Genomic DNA, 23,457 nt, shown 5'->3' with positions numbered 1-23,457 from the left:
TTTTGTTGTTAATTTCTCAGGTCACTTGAGGGAGGAGACAAGAGGCTCCTCCCTGTCAGTGAAACTGAAATCTACAGGAAGTCTGGGTAGCTATTTCCTGCCCGAAATGGATGTCCAGGTTTGCCCTCAAGAAATAAAAGTAAAGTTATTCCTTCCCGCCTCAGCCTTTGCCCTAATATCAAGTATAATGATTCACCAGAGGCTTTTGTGTAGATGTCAAAAGGGATTTATTAATGTCAGGGATAAGCAGAGGGAAAAAGGGTTTGAGGGTTTTGTAACTGCTGCTAGGGAGAACGCTGGTGCTGGGGGAAGGGACACGGGAGAGGGTCAGACTGAGAGAGGCCCGCTCTCTCAGTCAGGGAAGGTTTCACTGCCCTGAGGTAAAAGTATTTTATCAGATCACTAAATAAGGGAATGGCTTGATTTAGTTTGTCCTTCCTGCCTACAGAAGCTAAAACCATGATGTCTAACCACTAAACCACCCTTCCTCCCAGGGCCCAATGGGGAAATTCAGGGAAATAGCAGGATGTAAATGGAGAGATCAGGGAGAAGTCCAGAAAGAACAGACCAGGTCCCCAAATGCCCCAAAGGCAAAAGGCCTTTTAGTTGGAACTTCAGGGGTTTTTATAGCCTAGCTCTAATGGTTTTACAGTGAGCCCAGCCCCCAAGCTGGTTCAACATTCTAAACCTTTCTAACTGACAAACTGTTACAGTTTGCAAAAGCAAGGATTTTTTTGCTGCCAGTCTGCATTACAATAGGCATAAACAGACCTTTCAAATAACATCAAAGGTAAAACAAGAATGTCCATTATCAACATTAGGGCTGAGAGAAATATTAACTATAGTAATAAGATAAAAAATAAAATTGAGAGAAGTGTAGGCAAAGAGGAAACAACTATAGATTTTTGCAGATTAAATAATGGTCTGTCTAAAGAAATTAAAAATAGACTAAAACTATTTGAAACAATGAATAATTTCACCAGATTTGTGGGATGTAAAATGAATCCACATAAATCATAAGCATTCCTGTATTTAACTACCAGAACATAGCAGGAAGAAACAGAGAACTTCCATATAGCATATAAATTATTTAAGAGTCTACCTACCAAGACACATAGGAGCTCTAGGAATAAAACTGTAATACTCTGTACTGAAATAAAGACAATCTTAAATAACTGGGAAAATGTTAATTGTTCTTGCATTGACCAAGTAAAATGCAAAACTATCTAAATTAATTCAGTTCAGTTACATCCCAAATCATACAAACAATCAAAGGATATGGAGTATAGAGCTAGACAAGACAATTTATAGGGAAAACTGAAAGATGAAGAATCTCAAGGAAAATAATGAGGGGGGGGGAAGCAAAAGGCTTAGCAATACCAGTTCTCAAACTTTACTACAAAGTAGTACTCATCAAAAGGATTTGGTATCAGTTAAAAAATAGAGAGGTCAATCAGTGGAACAAATTAAATCTCAACATACTGAAGGTAGTATTTGGTATACCAAAAGATCTCTAAAAATTGGGGTGAGAATTCACTATTGTTATAAAATAAGGGATAGATATGGTATCTTTTTATACTCCTAATAGACTAGTTATTATATTGCTGTTATTAATCTGAGGAAGCTGTGATTTGGTTCCCCTGATGGCTGGTGCAGGGACACCCGTGTCCTGCCCCTCAGCTAGATGATATAATAACTGCCCTTCTTTATAACAGTGCCCAGGCAGGATCCCTAAAGGTCAGTGGATGAGTGATCCTTTCAGGTCCCACCTGGGGTTGATTGATTATTAGTATTGGGCTCTATTAGCCTTGGATAACATTCATCTGACTGTGTTTCTCCCTCCCCAGAGTGGTGATAGAATAACTATTCCAGGCAGGTACTTAAATAAAATTTATCTATTTTGTTAATAAGGGAAAGGAATGATCTGGAATGGATTGGGAAATAGGAGACCCTGTCACTAAATCTATGACACTAATCCCTCAGGACTGTAGGCTGTTCAGTAATGATGGGCTCTTGTTCTTCACCTCCTCTGGCTCAGCCTGGCCATGGCCAAACCAGAGTAAGCAATCTCTTTGATGACACAAATATTGATGATATCTCTCTCAGCTTCTTACTGTTAGTTATTGTGCCAGTCCTACAGTCTTCAGGAATATATCACCCTTACCACTCTCTTCTTCTCCTACCCACTTCCCGGTTCCTCCCTCCCCCGCCTTGGCCCAGGATACCTACATATCTAGAGATGGTTTAAATGCCTAAATGTCTAGGGGAATTCAAAGAGATTCAGAGGATCCACAGTCTGACCCACAAATCAATCAATGTCCAAGATTGGGTTGATATTTTAGTCAAGGATTTCAAACCAAGGCTCTTAAACCAAAAGTCAAGGGTCCCCAAATCAAAAAGCCCCTCTCAGAACTCTCTCAGGGAATTTATACCCTCTCTGGGCAACTGCCTTTTTTTTTTTCCTCACGGCCTCTGAGAACATTTGGAAGTCTCCAACTGTCATCAACTGTCAATCAAGGTGTGACTCTCAACTCCCAGAGCTTGAATATGACACTATTCAACAAAAAACCTGCTGGGAAAACTAGAAAGTAGTCTGATAGAAATGAGATATGGACCAATATCTCATACCATGTACAAAGATAAGCTCTAAATGGATTAGGTGATGTATTTGAAATTATATATACATATATGCAGGGGTAAAAAATTCCCACAGGTCTAGGAAATCTCAGTGGTGGGACAGCGTTGGCAACATGACTGACACGAATGGGAGTAATCAGGGTTTTAGCCAAAGCCAGGCATCATAAAGATTGCTCTGGTCAGTTTTGGGGCTGTGTTTATTTTATACGCTTTGAGATCACACATAAAGTTGGCATGGAAATCCATTCTCACCATCCATCTTTTTCTTAGAGACAATAAGTTAGGTGTGTTTGATGTATAGTGGTGGGAAAGTACAGGCTTTTTCATGGGAGACAATTTCTCCATATTTCATTCATTGTTCTTTTATGTTAGCTTACTATACCAAATCAGGGAGAGGTTGGGGGGAAACTTAGGGGGAGACTATTCTGGCCTGTTTTTGCAGGCACCTGTGTATGGGAATCTGAGTTAGAGTTTTAAAATCTTTTAACATTAACTCACTATATGCTGGTTTGTTGTGAAGTGACTTCTAGGGGAATTTCTGTATTACTGCATGTAAGGGTAGGAATTTCCTAGGGGTTATAGGGGGTCTGTGGGGGGGTCTGTTATTAGCCTGTATTGTTTTTCTGTGTTTCCATGGGGCTGAGTAAGGATATTGATTTCAATAATTTCAGTAAAAGGGAATGTTAGTGAGAAAAGGGTCACATAGGGGAAACTGAGTGGAATGACCATCCTTCCAATGCTTGCTATGTAGATTTCATAACTTGTGATGAGCTGTGCTAAACATCATGAACTTGATGGCTTCCTGTACATATATAACATATAAATACATAAGTTATGAATTTATAAACAATTTAGAGAAGGAAGAAAGGAAAAGAAAAGATGGAAAAAAGAAAAACTTTTTTTGGATCTTTGAATAAGGTTAGCATTCCCCAACCGTGAATTAAAGGGGATCATTACATAAGATTAAAATGGACAATTTTGATTATATAAAATTGAAAATCTTTTGTATAAACAAACCAATGTAGCTTAAGTTAGAAGGAAAACAGTTTATTGGGTAAAAATTCCTTGCAACAAATTTCTCAAATAAAGGTTTCACATGCCAGAAATTGAAACACTGGCTTCTCCAAGAGGGGAACTTTTTTATATTTCTGGCTATCTTTGACCAATAATCCTGATAGGAAGAAGGTGTTTCTTGATCTTTGTTGGGTTATATTTAGGAGAGCAAAGTTCCTATTTGACCATTCACATAATCACCTTAAACAAATATTTTTGCCAATTATTTTTCTAGATATCCACAAAATGCTTTTAATATGTCACATTTTTTTTTTGCCAAGAATCAAAGTCAAGCTCATAAGCTCATAGTTTTAAGAATATATTCTCTTTTCTCTAATGAAAATCAGAATATTTACCTGTATTTATTTTCCTAGCTTTGGTCCTGTTCCCTATGATTTTTCAAAGATTACTATAGTGGCCCTTCAATCATAGCTGTCAACTCTTTTTGTGGTCTTAAAGGTTTGCCATCTAGATCTTGTGACTTGAATTCATTAAAGGTAGCTAGATGTACTTTTACCGTCTCTACTTCTGTAACTCATGGTCTAGAATCCAAATGATTAGGTTTACAGAGGCAAAATTAATTTTCTATTTGACTCATATTGTCTTCAAAGAGTTTCTTCCAAGAAACCTACGGATACAGTTCATTACATTTCTTACAGTAGGTAAGAAATAGGTTCTCAGCTCTTATAAAAATATTCAAGGTAACAAATTCATTTAGGGTGTAGAGGACAGCCTTTATTCCATACTGAAGAAAATGCAGAAAACATATAAGGACTCACAATAGCCATTATGGAACACACCTCCATAGAAAGTGTGCTGGCTTTGGAGTTAGAGGAGGTAGTTTCAAACCTCAGCACTTCTACTTGATACTTGTATAATCTGAGGCTCACTATTTAACTAACCTCATCTGCAAAATAAGGGTTTAGGACTAGACAGCTTTTGATGTCCTTTCCAACTCTTGATTTAGGAGTTATAACTCCTTTCTGATGGGTCTCACTTTTGCCCAAGTTCCTACAGCCCACTATTTCATATCACCACCCTTGGGTTTCAACTCCCTGATAATCCATTAAAAGTATGTATTTCTTGGGCAAAGATAATTTCCCTTGGTAGAGAAAATGGAAGCAAAAAAAAAAGTAATTTTTTCTTTTCTATTATTTCTCCATAGAATATTATTTTCCAAGCCCTACCAAATTGTGATCTTATCTGCCACAGGTGTATAAAGAAAAGAAGGGGGAGGTAAGGAAAAGGGAGAGAAGGAAGGAAGGAATTACACAGTCAATCTCATCCCATACAATCACATTGTTGTGAGGAGTGGGTTATATGTTGCCCTCAGAATATGTTTCCCAAAAGTCCTCTGGCCAAGCAATGTGCTAAAATTTCAAAATGCTGACAAGTGTATCATTCCTGGAAAGTTCTAACTGCGACCCCTCCTGCTTCTGTTAAGCTCCAGTATGCTACAGGTGTCAAATTGTGGTTATGTTATTTGTTAACTGGGTCAAAAGCTTCAATGCCAAGCTATAGTTGTTAAAATTGTAGTTGTCCTATTTTCTGATTGGGTGAAACTTACCCTGTAAGTTTTGATTCCCCAGTTTCTGGGGAGTAGACTGGGAAAGGTGGTAAAGAAAGCCGGGCTTTTGATTAAAGCCAATAAAAAGCAAGGTTCAACGAGAAGAGGGTTCATTTGCCTTAGGGGCAAATTAGGGGCGCTGTACCCTAGTTCATGAAAGAGAAATAAACTCTGTCTTTTCTACTTGCAATTTCTGACTCCGAACTTTAATTGTGAGAAGTGGACCTCCGTGAGGGGTGGTGTCCACCCTGTTCCACACATTGTGATTATCTTTAATAATTTTCTTTTTATAATTTTTTGGAGTTGCCCATTCTTTCAGATATTTCGTTTCCAATTAATTTTTAATCTGTTCTTCAAGGTCTCTTTATTGAATGTGAAGTAATTGTATTGTGATCAGAAAAAAAGATGCCAATAATATTTGCGCTTTTATGGATTTGTGAGTTGTTTATGTCCTAAAATACGGTAAATTTTTGAGAAGACATGGAACATAGCTTAGATATTGGTATACTCCTTTCTATTCCTATTTCATTGTCTCCAGACGTCTACCATATTTAATTTTTCTAAAATCCTATTCACCACTTTATCTTTTGTCTTGTTCAATTTATGTTTATATTTATCTCTGCGTGAGAGTTAGTTTAAATCATAATTTCACTATCAATTTCCTCCAGTGACTTATTTAACTTTCATTTAAGAATTTAGATGCTTAAAAAAAATCTCTTCGAACAGAGCAGCAACAGTCGCAGCAGAGGTGCTGGGATCCTGCCGGGAGAACGCGGGGCGCTTCCACACTCCCCTAACTGCCAACTTTCCACAATGGCCTCTAGCAGAAGCGCTACGCCCCGCCTCTCTCATTTCCTCTCCAGCCACAGGGCCAACACCATTATGAGGTGGGCAGTTGGGTGGGGTGGTTTGCTCACTCTCTCGCCTTTTTGCCTCCTGCCTCTCCATGGCTCTAGGCTGAGAAGCGCGAAATAGAGTCCCTTCCACTAAAGTTCCGGGGAAGAGAGAGGGAGAGCAAGTCAGCTGAGTGTTCTGCCCGCTCCCCCTTGGGCTGTTGCTGCCGCCCCCTAAGGCCACCTCGGTCCGTTGGGAGGAGGAGAAAGCAAAGGACCAGGAACCGACTGCCTGGCTCCAGCACCCGCATCCTCACTTTCCCCCCACAGGACATTTCTGCTTTATTTGAATCACTGAAGAGCATCTGTAGAAGAGGAAGGAAAAGATGGGTGTGAAAACGTGGACTCAGAGTTCCCCTTCCCACAGCCAGGAGATGCTTGGAAAGTTAAATATGCTTCGCAATGATGGACATTACTGGGATAGACCTCTTGGTGTCTAAGACAAAATCAGGCTCACGAGGTGGTACCGGCAGCGTTTTGCTGTGGTTTCTTTGGCACCAAACTTATTGGCCAAGCAGAGGATGACAGCAAGAGACAGTTACTAGATTTTCCCCTCTCTTTTGGAGTGTTTATACAGAAAATATTATTGACGTCCTGGCAGCAGCCAGCTAGATACAGATTTTAGTGTTGCCAGCACTGCTCAGAGTTCATGAAATCAAGCATTTTATGGAATACACCCAACAACCAACAAGAAAAGGGACTAGAGGCTGGGCAAGAAAGCAGTTCTAACTGCCATTTTACCTCTCGAGATGGCAGTCTTTCTCCAGTGTCTTCACAATGCAGTGTGGTAGAAAGGACTGTTTCTGTCTGCTGAGAGTCTGGAGAAAGAAAAGCGTAGTGCACAGACAAGTTCTCTCCTAGTCTTCAGCTTCCTATTCAGAGCCTAGAAATCAACCCGCTGACTCTTCATGATCTTTTCCCTGGACACAAAGAAGTCCATTTGGATTTGATCAAAGGCTTCAGTCAGAGAAGGCAAACCAGGTAGAAAATCCCAGGAAGCCCTTCCGAGGCAGCTAGAAGAAAGTGATGATATGACACGTGAGAGTACAAAGGCTAATTAGCATCTGGTTACTGAAGAAGATGGACAGGTCAAAGTGGGAAGGTTCAGTGATGAAGCATCTCAGAGTTCCCTGAGTGATCAAGCAGACAGTGCCAGGAAGTGAGCAAGTTCAGGAAGATCTTCTCATCAGTCCCCAGCCTTCCTCTATAGGTATAATGTCTTTTGTATTTTTGCATTATAATACTGTAGCTGTTGACAATAGCCTTCATTGGCACATAGTAGTGGGGATTTGTGGGATTTTCTTAGTGCCCAGGATGCTATAAGTTGTATTTGTTACTAATGTGATATTTTAAAAGAAAGTACAAATGAGTGGCTTCCAATGGAATAGTAGTAGAGAGTAGAAAGGAAGTAACATTGAGGTTCAAGCATGACTGAAAAAAAATCCAGTAAGTCTTTAATGGGACTTAAAACAAAATCTTCCTTATGAACCATTGATATATATTTCTGAAATGCTTTTCAGTATGTTTTGTCCAGTTAGCCTCATTTTTCATATGAGGAAGTAAGAAGTGATTTGCCCAAAGTTACACAATTAGTAAATTACTTAAATGAGAATTTTAACTCATAATATGTCATGTACTGTTCTAGAAGTTGTAGAGAATACAAAGGTAGTGTAAGACATGAGATGCCAGAAAGCTCTGATTAATTGCCAAGTTAATGAAATAGATTATGGATAAATGAGAATAAAACAGGTTGGTCAGAGCAGAATTCCTTTGAGGGAGTAGTGTGGAATGAGACTGAAAAGAAAGCTTAGGACTAGATTACAGAGGACTTGGGAATTTTGGACTTTTTTCTAAAACAGCAGAAATCTTAATTGTTTCTGCACTATATGTCCCCCCTTTTGTTTTCCTTTCAAGCAGAAGAATATCATGTGAGAATAATTTTTCATCATTGTCTAGAACCAATTAGAAAGACAAAACTCCATCTGTAAGATGGCAAAAGACCTGAACTGGAGTGGGAGCAATATAATTAGAAAGGACAAGATGGATATATAACAGCTATTATAAAAGATTTCCTAGGACTTGGTCATAGGATGTGCATAAAAGTGATAGTTGGCCAGATAGGGCTTAGAGGAGCGGAGAAAGCAAAAAAGTGAGCCTAAGAGAACCACTCCACATTTAAGAAGTGACAGAAAACTAACTCCACAAAAGAGACAAAAAAAGAATGAACCAGAAAATTTGAAAGAGAATTAGATTCATGTAGTGTAATGGATAATACAAAGGCTGGCAAGTTTGAAAGAGAAAGTTGCTGGTCAACAGTATTTAAAACAATGAGAGAGCTCAAGGGGTGTTAGGAGCCAAGACTATAACATAAAAATAGTAACTCTTCAAGGAGAAGGATACGGATCATGAGCCCCGCTTGGGCGGGGACATAATTGCAAAACCTCTTCCAGACTTTCCACATAACTGCATGTTCCTTTCCGCGTTCCTTCCTCGTAACTACCAGCTCCCTTCTCCCTTCATCCCGACCGCCAGCCCCCTCACCCCGAACATATATATTCTTGCCCCGTACCAGCAATAAACGAGCCTTGTCACCATTAGACTCTCTTGTCTTCTTGCGTGCTTGGTCTCCTCTCTCTCTCCCTATGGTCTCTTAGGTGGCTGTTTCACGGACCCCACGGTTGTGTCCGGCTGGATCCGGACAAGTGGCGCCCAACGTGTGGGGCATGGAGAAAACAGCTTACCGGACAACTGAGGAGCACACTTCGCGGCCGCAAACCAGAGCAAACGGGTAGAGGTTGACCGGACAACCTTGAGGCAGGGTAAGTTGTCCCATCACCATAGGCATTAAAAACCAAGTGTCGGATTTGGGGAATGTGTGTGTGTGTGTGTGAGGCTAGATGTATGGAGGGAGCTCTTGAGGCTTTGACAGTATATGATTGAACTTTATTTCAATCCCAGGCATTTCCTATCCCATTCCCTCTGTTCCTCTATTCTCTGGTAGAGTTCTTTTGCTGAACACAATACTACCCTAGTTTTGGCCATCAAGGCCTCAGTAAATTCCTGCAGCTTGAAGTTTGAATCCCCAATGTAGTGGAAATGGGGAGGAAAGGCTAGGTTGGATTTTGTTGCAAACCTATAGGTCTGGTCAGCTAGTGTAGCTTCAGGTAACAAGGAGGGTGGGAAGAGAGGGTTGTCTTGAGTGAGTTTAAGAAAGGTAATTAAGAAACAAAATTCATTATATGTCAGCCAGCTCCTTGTTAAGAATTAACCCTTTTCTGACTCATTCTTTTTCACAGAATTCTTTAGTCATGGAGATATGAATTGTAACAATTGATCTTTTGCCAGGATGAAAAGAAAAATCTAGCTTATATAATTTATGTTTTATATTTGTCAGAGTGTGTGTGATATGCCTGGGAAATGTGTCCCTGATCAGTCTGTGTGTTATATGTTGTTTGTCTGTGATCACAATGGGAGGGTTACAGGTTGGGAAAAATAAATCTCTCTCTCTTCTTCATTCATTCCGGAGGAATGGAGAAGACAGACAGAAGCATTAGAGAAATTCAGAAAATAACATTGTAATTTCTGAATGTCTTAAACTCTAAGATAATTTAATCGGTTAAAAGAAATCTTATTCTCTGCTCTTATTAAGGCAAGAGTTAAATAAACTAATCTGTCAAACATTTCTCCTTCCATTTCTCACTGGCCATGAGAAAGGGAACATGGAAATCAAAAGACAGAAAAAGGGACAAATTTGATCCCATCACCAAATTTTATCAACAGGTTAAGTACTGAGACATATATCTAATGAAAATTACAAAAGATTCTAAAATGCAATCTAAGAAAAACTTATTCAGAGAGAAAGCAATGATTCTTAGTTGTGTACAGAAGTATAGAAGTGCAGCTTAATTTTCCTAGCTAGCAAAAAAATAAATAAAAACCATCAGTCTTGCTCAGTGCTTAACCAAGAGTGAAAAAGCTTCTTTAAACAACCATGAATTCAACCTAACATTAATCAAACTGATGTTAGTGAAAAATTTAACTTAAAGATTATTAGAACAATGCAATTGGCTTACATTTCAAAATTAGATCCCTTTAGACAGAGACTGGTCCATGAGAAAATTATTTGTTGAGAGCGAATCATCCACACCGCCCCAGTTCAGCAGGAAGTAGCTATGAGAAGCTAAAAATCGTCGCCCATTCTCCCCCTGTGTAGCCTAAGACAGGGGCCGTCGCTGCGAATATCATCTGTGGATCAACTGGGAAACACAAGGTGCTTTGAGAAATATGGTATTGAAATAGACTTGGAGGAAACAACGGTCAAAAGGAGTGCACTTAGTTATCATGCCCTTCATTTAAAAATAAAGAAAGGGGGAATTGTTAGGAGCCAAGACTATAACATAAAAATAGTAACTCTTCAAGGAGAAGGATACGGATCATGAGCCCCGCTTGGGTGGGGACATAATTGCAAAACCTCCTCCAGACTTTCCACATAACTGCATGTTCCTTTCCGCGTTCCTTCCTCGTAACTACCAGCTCCCTTCTCCCTTCATCCCGACCGCCAGCCCCCTCACCCCGAACATATATATTCTTGCCCCGTACCAGCAATAAACGAGCCTTGTCACCATTAGACTCTCTTGTCTTCTTGCGTGCTTGGTCTCCTCTCTCTCCCTATGGTCTCTTAGGTGGCTGTTTCACGGACCCCACGGTTGTGTCCGGCTGGATCCGGACAAAGGGGAAAAAAAATCTCTTTTTTCCAAAGATGACTAATGCAAAAATTTGTTTTGCATGATACCATATTTGCAATGGGTTTTGTATTTATTGAGTTCTTTGTGAGTGGGGGAGAGAAAATCTGGAACAGAAAATGAAAATTCTTTAAAATAATGATTTACTTTATATGTTATTTGGTGTATATATATTAAATTTTGCCGTTACTTCATTATTTAAGCCCGTGATGGTGAACCTATGGCACATGTGCCAAAAACAGCAACCCCACCCCTTGAATGCAAGGGGAGGGACATGGGGTCTCTGAGCCTCTTCCCCTCTAAGGTTTCCCCCACCTTCCCTGATGGACTTGGGCAGCAATGCCCTCACTCTGCCCATCCCCGAGGTGGCTGGGTTCAGGGGCCTGGGTCCCTGTGGACCCAGGGAACAGCCCCCACCCCAAACTGGCTGGGAGCTAGGCCCCATACCCCCCAATGCAGGGGGCCTGGGCACTGGAATGGTGGGGAATGGAATGTAATGGGGGGAGCATTGGCTCTGGGTCCCTGAAAGGTTCAAAACCCATCGCTTAGCAAAATGTTGCTTTCTTTTTTATCTCTTTTAAATACATCTTTTTTGCTTTCAATTTGTCTGAGAGGATGATTTTTCCCTTGCTTTTTTTTTAACCTGATATGAAACATAATAGATTTTGCTTTATCCCCTTTATTTAATTCTATGTGATCTTTCTATTTCAAGTGAATTTCTTATAAACAAATTGTTAGATTCTGGATTAGAAAATCCATTCTTCTGTACTCTTTCAGTTGATGGATGAATTCATCCCATTCATATTCACAATAATGGTTGCTAACTGTTCCCTCCCTCATAAGTTTCCTTCTCTTTTTTTCTCTATCTTAAAGAGACTCTTTTGCTTCTGATCACTACATCCTTTAATCTACCCACTTTCTTATTCCTCTCCCATTCTCTTAACCCATTTCCCTTCTACTTCCTATTGGATAAGATGTATTTCTGTACTCAAATGTATGAATTTATATTCTTCCTTTTTTAAATCAGTTCAGATGAGAATGAAGTTTAAGTGTCGACTGTTCTCTTTCTCTTTCCCCTCATCGTATAAACTCCATTTTTTACCCCATTATGTGAGATAATTTCCATTTTTCCTTCTCTTCCTTCCTATATATTAGTGTATTACTCTTCTCTATCTACCAATTCTCCTTTTGAGATTATCCAAACATAATGGAATTATGCCTAGGCCCTCTGTGTAATTAGACTCCCTCTAAGGTCTCTGTCAATGATAAAATTCTGAGTATCATATGTAAGAATGTAAATAGTTTATGATTTCTCATTGGTGTTTACCTTTTTATGCTTCTTTGAAGTCCTGTGTCTTAATTTTCAATTTTCTACTCTTCTCTAGACTTCTCATCAGAAGTACTTGAAAGTCCTCTTTAATGGATTAAAAATCCATTTTTTTCCTCTGTAGGATTATACTTGGTTTATCTAGGTAACTAGTTCTTTTGCTATCTGGAATATTGTACTCTAAACTCTCTATTCTTTTGCAGTGGTGGTTGCTAAATCATGTTATCCTGAGTGTGGCTCTAAAGTATGTTTCTTTTGACTGCTTATAATATTTTTTTTCCATGACCTCAGAGCTTTGCATTTGGGCTATAAAATTCTGGAAGTTTTTATTTGAGAGTTTATTTCAAGAGATGACTAGTGGATTCTTTCCATTTTAACTTTGCCCTCTGGTTCTAGTATGTCTAGACTGAGTTCTTTTTACAATTTCTATAAATATGTCACCAAGGCTTTTTTAGTTGTTTGTTTATGGCTTTTAGATATTGTACTAATTCATCTCTCCTCAATTAATTTTCCAGGTGAGTTATTTTTCCTATGTGATATTTCACATTTTTTTCTATTATCTCAGACTTAACTTTCTTTGTTATTTCTTGATGTCTCATTAGCTTCCCTTATTGCCAATTCTAATTTTTAAGGAGTTATTTTCTTCAGTCAAATTTTGTACACATTTTTAACAAGTTGATTGTTTTTGAGATTTTTATTGCATAACTCTCATTTCTTTTCCCATTTTTCTTCCATCCCTCTTATTTATTTTTTAACATTTTAATCTTTGTTTTGTCATTATTTTATTTTAATAACAAATTTATACAAAAGTTGTTCAAATTTATATGATTCATACTGTCTCCCTTCCTTCTTCTTTTTCCCTTCTGGGCACTGACAAGCAATTCATTCTGCATGGTACATATATTATCACTCAAAAATAGTTTCATTTTCATTTTCGTAAGTGAATAATCTTATAAAATAAGATATAGATATATAAAGATATATATGCCTAAATAATACTTCATATAAACCTAAATAAACAAATGATATATCATGTGTTTTCATGTACATTTATACTCCAACAGCTCATTCTATGGAGGTGGATAACAATCTTTTTCATAGGTCACTCAGAATTGTCCTGTATCATTATATTGTTCTTAGTAGCAAAGTCTATTACATTTATTCATCCCATAATATTTCACTTACTGTGTATAATGTTCTCCTGGTTCTGCCTATTTCACTCTGCATCAGTTCACATAGGTCTTTCCAGTACTTTCTGAAATTATCTGGTTCATCATTTCTTATAGCACACTATTATTCCATGACATCATATACCACAATTTGTTCAGCCATTTCCCAATTGAGGGACATCCCTATAGTTTCCAATTCTTTACCACCACAAGAAGCATGGCTATGAATATTTTTCTACAAACATTTACAAAAAAGTCTCTTTGTGATACACAACTAGTAGTGGTATTACCTGATCAAAAGGTATGCATTCTTTCATAGCTCGATGTACAGAATCGTCGAATCAATTCAGAACTCCACTGGAAATATATTAGTGTCCCAATTTTGCCACATTCCTTCCAACATTTATTATTTTCCTTTATTGTCACATTGGCCAATCTGATAGGTATAAGGTAGTACCTTGGAGTTATTTTAATTTGCATTTATCAAATCAGGCAGAATTTAGAATGTTTTTTCATGTGATTATTGATAGCTTTGATTTCTTCCTCTGAAAACTGCATTTGACATGGATTTTTATAAATTTGACTTAGTTCTTCATATATTGAAAAATTAGACCTTTATATGAGAAACATATTATAAAATTTTCACACAGTTTATTGTTTCCCTTCTAATATTGGTTGCATTGGTTTAGTTTGTACAAAACCTTTTAACTTTAATATAATAAAAAGTATTCATTTTATATCTTGTAATGTTCTTTATCTTGTTTGATCATAAATTCTTCCCTTCATAGATTTGATCGTTAAACTATTCTATGTTCCCATAATTTACTTATAATATCACCCTTTGTTGTCTAAATCGTATACTCATTTTGAGCTTATCTTGATGTAGTATATGAGATACTGATGCCAATTTTTTTGCCATACTATTTTCAAATTTTCCCAGCAGTTTTTGTCACATTGTGAGTTCTTATCCCCAAATCTGGGATCTTTGTGTTTATGAGATACTAAATTGCTGAGGTCATTTACCCCCTATGCTATTCCATTGATCCACCCTTTTGTTTCTATTTATTTCTATTGATTTATTACCTTCCAGCAGCTCTCAAGTTACAACGGCAGAGTATAATGTAAAAAGCATTGTTGGGGGCAGTGGATGGAGAGTCGGGTCTACAGATGGGAGGTCCTGGTTCAAAGCTGGCCTCAGACACTTCCTAGCTGTGTGACCCTGGGCAAGTCACTTGACCCCCATTTCCCTGCCCAGGTATGGGCAAACTTTTTAAAGAGGGGGCCAAAGGAAAGGAAATGTTCATCTGTCAGTCTGTTTCTAAGGCAACTCTTTTGAAGTTTCATTGTACTGTATCCTACTCATTGTATTCCTCAGATTAGGAATAATGTGGTGGGGCCAGATAGAACATTTCAGGGCCCCATCTGGCCTGCAGGCCATAGTTTGCCCATCACTTCCTTAGTCCTTAATAATATTCTATTCCAAGACAGAAAGTAAGGCTTTAAAACAAAGGTGGGGTGGGGGTGGGAGGGTTGGGGAGTTGTGGTGAGGTGGTGAGTTGTTCTTTGGGGTCAGGACAGCTGAGATCAAGTCAGCCTATATCTGCTAGAAAAGTGACTGTGGCCAAGTCACAGTTTCTCCATTTGACTCGTGATAAAGCTGAAGCTTAGTGCCCACGGAGAGGTAGATTTCACCTAAAAATGAGGGGGGAAAAACCACCAAAAATTATATTGTCTAAAAGTGTAATGACTTAACTCATGAAGCAGTGGAAACACCCCCCCACCCACTGGAGGCCTTTGAATGGTGTCCAGAAACTTCTTGGGGATTCTATAAAGAGGTGGCCTATTCCAGCATGGTAAGATGACTCCCAACTCTGAGACAGTAATTTTATGAATAATTTCTTAATAAAGCAATGATGTTATAGATCTGTAATAGCTCCTGAAGCAAGGAACCCAAATTCAACCCTAGTTTTCCTTTTTACTACTACTACTACTACTACTACTACTACTACTACAACAACACACCACTACTACTACTACCAGCACTATTTGGGGATAAAAAGCGATATTATGTATAGTGCTTAAGGGCTACTTGAAATACTTTACTTCAGTCTTTTCAGTTGGTTTTTAGATTTTTACTAGGAAAAACAAGCCACATGATACAGATAATGAAAAAGCTGGGGCTCCTCCTGAATCTCAATAAAGTAGGAAACAATAGGAAACAAATCACAGGAAGAAAATAAATGGCAAACCAAAATCCAAGGCAAGAAAATAAGATTTGATTATAGAACACTGAATGAAAAGTGACCTGAAGAGAAGCAATCAGGTGGCTCAGTGGGTTGAGAACCAAGACAGAAGGTCTTGGGTTCAAATGTGACCCTGGGCACATCACTTAAGCCTTGACACCAATACAAAGTATTGATTCTGAGATGGAACTTTGAGCCTAAAATCAGTGATGGATTAAAATGGGTATTTCTGTGGAACAGGTTTTGCCATGTGATCTCTGTCTGTGACAAGGATAAAGGAGTTAATTAAGACTGCAATACTCCCAGTCAGTAACTAATCTGTTGGTATTATACTTTTCTCACCCCAAAATGGGAAATTAATCATTGCTTCTCTGTAAAGAGAACCTAGCTCTAACCTTTATTTAAAAGGAAACAGGTATTTTATGTAAAATCAAAATATCAGAAGCTCTGAAAACATGAAGGGGGGTGGGGCAGAGAAGGGACAAAAATAAAGGAGAGAGGAGGGAAATCTCTGAATCCACAGAAATGATGACCATGGAGACAATGGCCCCTTTAAGTGCTTATCTGTCAATGTGGAAAATGTGTGGGCTGGATGAGAAGTGTCTGTCTTTTTCCTGGAGGATTTGGTTTGAACACGGAGGCAGGAGGGATAGAATGTCAGCCTTGATAACAGGTTGCTAAGGAGGCTCAGGATAAACTTACTGGACCTGAAGGAAAAAGGTTGGAGAGGAGAAAGAGCCAGCTTCTTTTTCTCCCTGTGGCAAAGAGCAACCCCTGCTGGAGGAGAGGACTACAATCACTTTGGGATCTCTCCTACCCCAATTCCTTCCTTCACACCCAGGTCCAAGAGAGCAGGGTGGTAACAAGAACCTGAGTAAGTTCTTGGGGGTAACCACACTAGTGAGCAGGGTTGATGAGCGCTATAGTCCTTTTCAAGGCTTTCCCATTCAAGCCCCTGGGAGTGCCTGGCTGAATTGAACATGCATTTGAATTTGTGATGCAGATATCCAGGGAAGTGTGAAGATGCTGAGGGAGGGATGGGATGATGCTATTAAAGCCATGTCTGAGTGAGTGTGTATATACTTGCACAGGCAGGTGTGATGAATCTGTGGGACTAGATTTCACATCCGCCTCAAAAAATGTATTCTGTAGATTTTTTTAAACTTAAGAAATCTAGGATCTTTTTGCTTTAAATTTAGAAAAGTTTTTTTTATTCATCAATGTTAAAGCAACCATCACCAACATGGAGACAATTACAAAATCATACATTCTGTTGGATGCTGGTCACATATTTTCTTGCTAAGCCTGCTGGAAGCCACTGAAGCAAGCACACAACAAGCTATCTTAGTATTTTAGAAAAAATACAATTATTAATGACTGACTGGAGATGAGTTAGTAGTTAAAAAGATTTAAGTGATGCAAATGGGAGTAATGGGTGAAGGAGGAGGAGTGATGCAGAAACTTCACCTTAATCCTGAAGGGGGAAATCTCTTTACCAGAAAAGGGCTGCATTATCAACATGACTGGGCAATGAACACAGGGAACAGCAGGATAAGAAAAGCAGAGCAAATTATTTAGGTTATTTCCTGATATCTGCAAGGAGCCATAACTATGACTCCCATCCCTCTTCTTTGTTCTCCCAAATGAAAATAATTCCCTTTCAGTATCAAAGTGAAAAAAGCTGGTGAGAAGCTACTATTTTGAGCGCTGGCACACTAATGGGTCTCATAAGACTCATTCAGAATGGGCTACTTGATTTCAAGACTGAAATGGAGACAATGAATCTGGTCCCTCAGAAAAAGATTTTAGTTCCCTATCAATTAAATATGGCAACAGCCCCTTTGTATAGGGACCAAAGGAATCAAATTGGGAATAAATGGATTAAAAATCCAAGACCCTCTGGATAGGTGTCCTTCATTCTCTTATTTCTTGCCTAGCTACACCAGGGGGACTCATGAAAGGCAGAGATTAGTTTATCTGCATTTAATACAGGAAACTCTAACATTTAATGCTGTCCCAAATGGGGCAGCTCGGAGGGAACACAAAAGAAAGCATCTTCCTCCCCAATTCCCTCAATCTTCATCTTCCAAGAAAGAAGCTCACCTACTAGTTCCACTAGCAACTTATCCCTATATTTTCTGAGCAGATTTTCATAATTATAGTTGACTGATCATTGATTCACCAGATGCTTGGGGTTTCATGGAGTCCAAAATGTGTTGACACTAGCAACTCTCCAGCTTCATGAAGGAATGCCACCTCCATTTGCATAGTATTGTACCACTTTCAGTCCATGGGGACATAGTCCTCATTGTCAATTCTGCTGAGACAGAAGGCACAAAGCTATCATTTTGGGACACTATCAACCAGAGGTTAGATTGAGTAGGGAGAGGGGGTTAGACCCAGGGCAGTATTTTGGTTAGTTTTACTAAAACTGCTTTTATAAATTCTTTTTTAAATTAATTGTTTTATTTTAAAAATTTTATTTAATTGATTAAGAAAATTTTTCCATGGCTCCATGATTCATGTTCTTTCCCTCCCCTACAAATTCTTCTCTTTTTAAAAAATCTGGGGAAGGAAATGAGATAGATTTATAAATGAAAGGAATATAAAAACAATAGAGATCAAACAAAATTTTTAAGCAAATTTCTTATTTTCAGACTAGGAAGATGTCAACCAAACATCCCCATCGTTTGTCCATTCTAAGCAGTAATTTATGCCCACATTCACTCCCTATTCAAAATCTGATTTTGGCAAGAAAGTAGTCTATATAGTGTAGAAAATTATGGTTCTTTACTATATGGCCTTCTTTTATAGAAACAGGTTCAGAAACTATATACACAAGAATATTTCCATCACAGCAGGTACTGTTTAGTGGAGAGAATAATCTGCCACCCTCTTACTTTTCAAGAATGTCTTAAAAATTAAGTGCTCCCTGAAAAGGAATTCTATCTTCTTTAAAAGATTACTCCAAAAAAAGAGCTCTCAGTATCCCCCCAAATAAGGTCCCTCCCCTGCAGACTCCAGGGGAGTTATGTACAATCTCCTCTTCATTCCACTCTCAGCATTCTCCATGACCCAGTGGCACTAGTCTCCTCACTGTTCTTAAGCAAGACACTCCTTTAATTCACATGTTTAGGAAAGGCAATGTCCTAAAGGTATTTGTAGATATTTTTTTCTTGCTCTTTTGAAGCTATTCACTAACTCACTTTTGTCTTTTCTCTTATAGGTGTTTTTCTGAGTTGGTTGATCTTCCAGCAAACAGAGTCCCTCCTCAGAGCCAATGAGGGCTTCACACTCTCCAGCCAGATATGACTTCAAGTTGTCATAATAATTCAAAAAGGCATGGCAGGAGGTACAGAGGAGCAACACATCATGGGAGTTATGGTCCTTCGTCTCAATGGGGAACTACATTCTTCCTGAAATGAGGTCCCCACCTACCAAAACATTAATCACAGATCTATAGAACACTGTTATGCCAGGATTCTAGATTTCCTCATTTATGTCTGAGATCAAAAACAATCTAGAGGAATGGATGAAGGATCTGACCATTTAGCTTCTATTCTGACCTCTAACCCACAAAGAAGCCCTGGCTGATTCACCTAAAGCAGGTAATAAACTGCCATTCAATGTGCCTAGAACCAATATGTGATCATGGAAAGAGAGAAATAAACTTGGGACCAGGAAGACTTAGATTCAAATCCTGCCTGACATTTATTAGATAGGCTGACCATCGGCCTTGTCTCACTTGCCACTTGCCTTATCTATAATATGGAGATGACATTTGAAGTACCTACCTCACAGCACAGGATTGTGAGAGAAAAAAAAAAGATCATCACATTAAATGTTTTGCAAACTTTAAAGTGCTGCGAAATTTCAGACATAATTATAACTACCCTGCCAGTATGTGGGTACAGATAACTTCCTGACTTCACTCATTATGGGGGAGCTACATAGACCAGTGAGAAGAACTCCTTGAGAGTAGGGGCTGGTTGTTTTTCAAAATCTTTTCATCTTCATTGCCTAACAACTGTAAATGTTGAGTGAATGAGAGAAAACACCGGAAGTATTAAAATGTTTTTTAATACCCTTTGACTTTTAGGGAAGAGAGATGAGAAGCTATGGAGTACATAGTATAAGATTAACAGGTTCACCCTGAGTTTTCTTTTTAAAAATCACTTTTTCAGAGCACCACGCAGTGAACAATCTCTTCTTAGAAAAGGGAATATATGACTGCTTAGCCTTGGGGGCAGACCCTGAACTAATGGGCAGAAGCCACATGGGGGAAAGATTTGGCCCATGATTGGAATTGTTCTAAAATATAATAGACTACTTCATGAACTTCATGAACATGCATGTCCTCAGTGAAGATGAAATCACAAGGGGAATTTATGCTTCATATAGAGGTGGAATTTGAACTCCAACATCTTAACTATAGGAATCCATGAAGAAATTATACCCTAGTATCTTGGGAAAAAAAGCAATGTTCTTTCATTGAGGGGAGATTGTAGCCCTAGGGTCTTTATTGTACTCATTCATTGAGATTCTCTGTCATTTTCTAAAAAGAAGTCTTTTGAGGAATCCCATGGTCGACACAAATATTTGGCCCACCTTTCAGGAAGTCTTAAAGTGATTTATGGAGGGTTGTACCACAAAACTAAGAAGAAAGCATTGTTATCCAGACTCAAACTCTCAGTCAAAGAATGCATGAAAACTCTAACCCCAAAAGACACACCACTCAGAATACTCTACATAATCTGGAGGTTCTTTTAGAAAACAAAATTCAAGACTAAACATTTTCAGGATTACTCTAAGAAGAAGCAGATGAAAAGGATGTGAGGAAGAGGACAGTATAAAGCAAAAGGAAGCCTTCGGGGATACTTTTTTTTTTAATTCTGTCATTTTATTTCATTTTTAAAGTTTATTTATTTAATTAATTAACTTAGAATATTTTTCTATGGTTACATGATGCGTATTCTTTCCCTACTCTCATCCCTCTCATCTCCCATAGTCAATGAGCAATTCAACTGAGTTTTACATGTATCATTGATCAAGGTCTATTTCCATATTATTAATATTTGCAATAGAGTGATCATTTAGAGTCTACATTCAGGGATACTTCTTAATCTAATTGCATTATTAAGGAATTCTTTCCCTAGGGTGGACCTAAGAGAAGCCTCCCACTTAAGTGAAGTGAACATGGGACAGGGGACAGTTCCTCAGAAGCAGGGGAGAATTTCCTACAAAGGACTTTGCAACTCCATGAGAGATCTGGAAATCACAGGAGACAACACTGTCAGCTATGTTGACAGTCCTGGGGAAGGAGTCACAATTCTGCATTGCTCTTGTCCACACATGACTTCATTTGGGGACCAGAGGCAGATGGACCAAGAAGTCCCAAACTCACCTTATGTAGGATTCTCTCTTGCCATGTGCTACTCAGAGGTTCTCTTTAATCATCAGATAATGATCCTTTGGGGATTCAGGGCTGTCCAGATGGCTCAAATTGCATCTTGACCGCAAAAGGATCTTCACTCACTAGTTCTTGAAAGAGGAAGAGGAAAGAAGCTTTAGCATTTGATAGCCTTCCTTTCCAGCTGCACTGCCACCATGACACCCTTCAGACCCCCAGATATTGCCATCTGACTCCCTAATGTATGCTGGGGACTCCAGGGTCTTTCCCTTTGCCTTATAGCCGAGCCCTCCTTTATGCTATCTGCCCTGATTAGAATATGAGCTCTGGAAAGTAGGGCCTATCTCCTTTTTCTCTTAGTGTCGCTATCATTTAAAATAGACCTTAATGTGTGTTTTTTTTCATATTCCTTACCTTCTTAGTATCAATTCTAGGACAGAAGAGTGGTAAAGACTGGGCAATTGGGCATAAGTGACTTGCCCAGGGTTACAACTAGGAAGCATCTGTGGGCAGATTTGTACCCAGGTCCTCTGGACTCCAGCCCTGGCACTCTCTCCATGTGCTACCTAGCTGCCCCTACTGTGCTTAATAAATGCTTTTTCATTAATTTACTGCCCATTGAAAAGCACAACACATAGAAGATCCTCTCCTTGAATGAAGCCAGGAGCTCATGTCTGGCTCTAACAGCTTTGTCACTTACCCATTTGCAATCAATTCCAAGGACTGGACATTGTCCCAGAGAAAAGATTGAACTCTCTTCCCTTCTTCCCTCTCAGGCACAATCACCACATTCATTCTCTCTGTGGATACCTTCCACTTTGGTGAGACATTAAGAATAACCAACATGATAATGGGGATGGCAATTTCATTGAAGCCAGTTATCAGCTTCTTCCTCCTCATCCTCAATTCCTTCAGTGGTAGTGCCCCTCCAGTACTGATAGGCTTTCCAAAGACACAAGCCATCCACTTTTTTACCAAGAACGGTGGTTGCCATGATTGTGACTGCAGTGGTTTGTGGCATTTTCCTATATTCTGACACCTAACAAATATTTGGTTATACCAAACTGCTGGACCTGAATACCTACAGCAAATATTTCTTTGTTGGCAACACAGAGTTGATGGTAACTGGGGGTCAGTATTGGACAATTATTGTCAAGTATTTCAAGCTAGTTGTGGTCTTTATCCTTTTCTCTCTCACCCTTGGTGGTATGCCTCCTTCCTTGGCCCTCCATTTACTCACTTCAGTTACCTAGTCCTTTAAAATAGGAAATAATATATCATTAGCCAGAGAATTCAGAGCTGGAAGATGCCTTGGAAATCATCTAGCTCAATCTCATTTTACAGATGAAAAAACTTAGGCTGAATGAAGATAAGGAACTTGTCCCAATTCACATATTAATAATTAGAAAAGTGAGCCTTTGAATGTGGGTCACACCTGATTCCAGATCCACAGAGGGTATTTAAAGGTAGGGGATACTGGGAGAGTGGGAGGGGAAGGATAAGGCTGGCATCAAGATAGACATAAGGGAGTGAGGAGTTTTGGCCAGGAAAGTGAGATTTGGTTTAGACATTCTAAGGCTAGCATTCTGAGTTCAACCATTTGCAATAGATTGCCACCAACTTCAAAGAAGTCTTGGTAATTTTTTTTTAGGAAACTTGCTTTACCATTTCCTGTTCTAAGCTATTTCCCCTCTATTTCCTCAGGAGCTTTTATTTCATTTTGTTACCTCCTATTTCTTGTCTCCTAGGTAGTCTTTTGTAGAAAATTCATTAGTAGTTGGCATTTTCTTTGATTTGCTTCCAGGTTTTTTTCCCCAGTTAGGGCTTTGTGAACCAGATTCTATTCTTGCTACACTTTTGGATGAGATAGTCAGCCCTGCTTGATCTTTCTTAGGCTTCTGAGCTAATCTCTACATCTCTACCTCCACAGGTTAGCCACTCCCACACATCCCTCCTCTGACCTTTGAGGTTCAGACAGTTAAATATTCAGTGCCCTCTCTCATATCTCAGGAAAGATTGTGAGGGATCTCTGGACTCCCAAGCTTGAGGAATCCTGGTTTGAGGACTTCCAAGGACCCCACCCTGGGGTAGAGTTTGACTAGCTTTGTTCTGTTTGTCTAGACTCTAGAAGAAAGAGACAGACAATTGTAGTAGTACAAGGTTTGATCTTGAATAGTGGCCATGGGAGTGGAGAGAAGGAATCTATGTACTGTAAAGAGAATTCACCAGAGTTGGCAACTGGAAGGACCTAGAAGGTAGCAGAGAATGAGGAGTCAAGGGTAACTCTTGAGGTCAGAAACCTAGCTGAAATGGATGGATTTGAACCTAGATTTTCCAACTCCAAAATTCCACTGCACTTACTGAGCTAAAAGGTTAAAATGATGCAGAATAGGCCCATTTTCTACCAGTTTAGCAG

The 23,457-nt window shown here is 39.0% G+C and overlaps 1 pseudogene; it reads left to right on the top strand.

Moving 5' to 3' along the window:
- The first annotated feature begins 6,476 nt into the window (after positions 1–6,476).
- On the top strand, positions 6,477–8,902 carry LOC123233980 (annotated as a pseudogene).
- The last annotated feature ends 14,555 nt before the right edge of the window (positions 8,903–23,457 follow it).

The sequence above is a fragment of the Gracilinanus agilis genome, chromosome 2, assembly GCF_016433145.1.
Source record: "Gracilinanus agilis isolate LMUSP501 chromosome 2, AgileGrace, whole genome shotgun sequence".
NCBI classification, from domain to species: domain Eukaryota; kingdom Metazoa; phylum Chordata; class Mammalia; order Didelphimorphia; family Didelphidae; genus Gracilinanus; species Gracilinanus agilis.
This window is presented reverse-complemented; position numbering and strand designations above follow the sequence as displayed.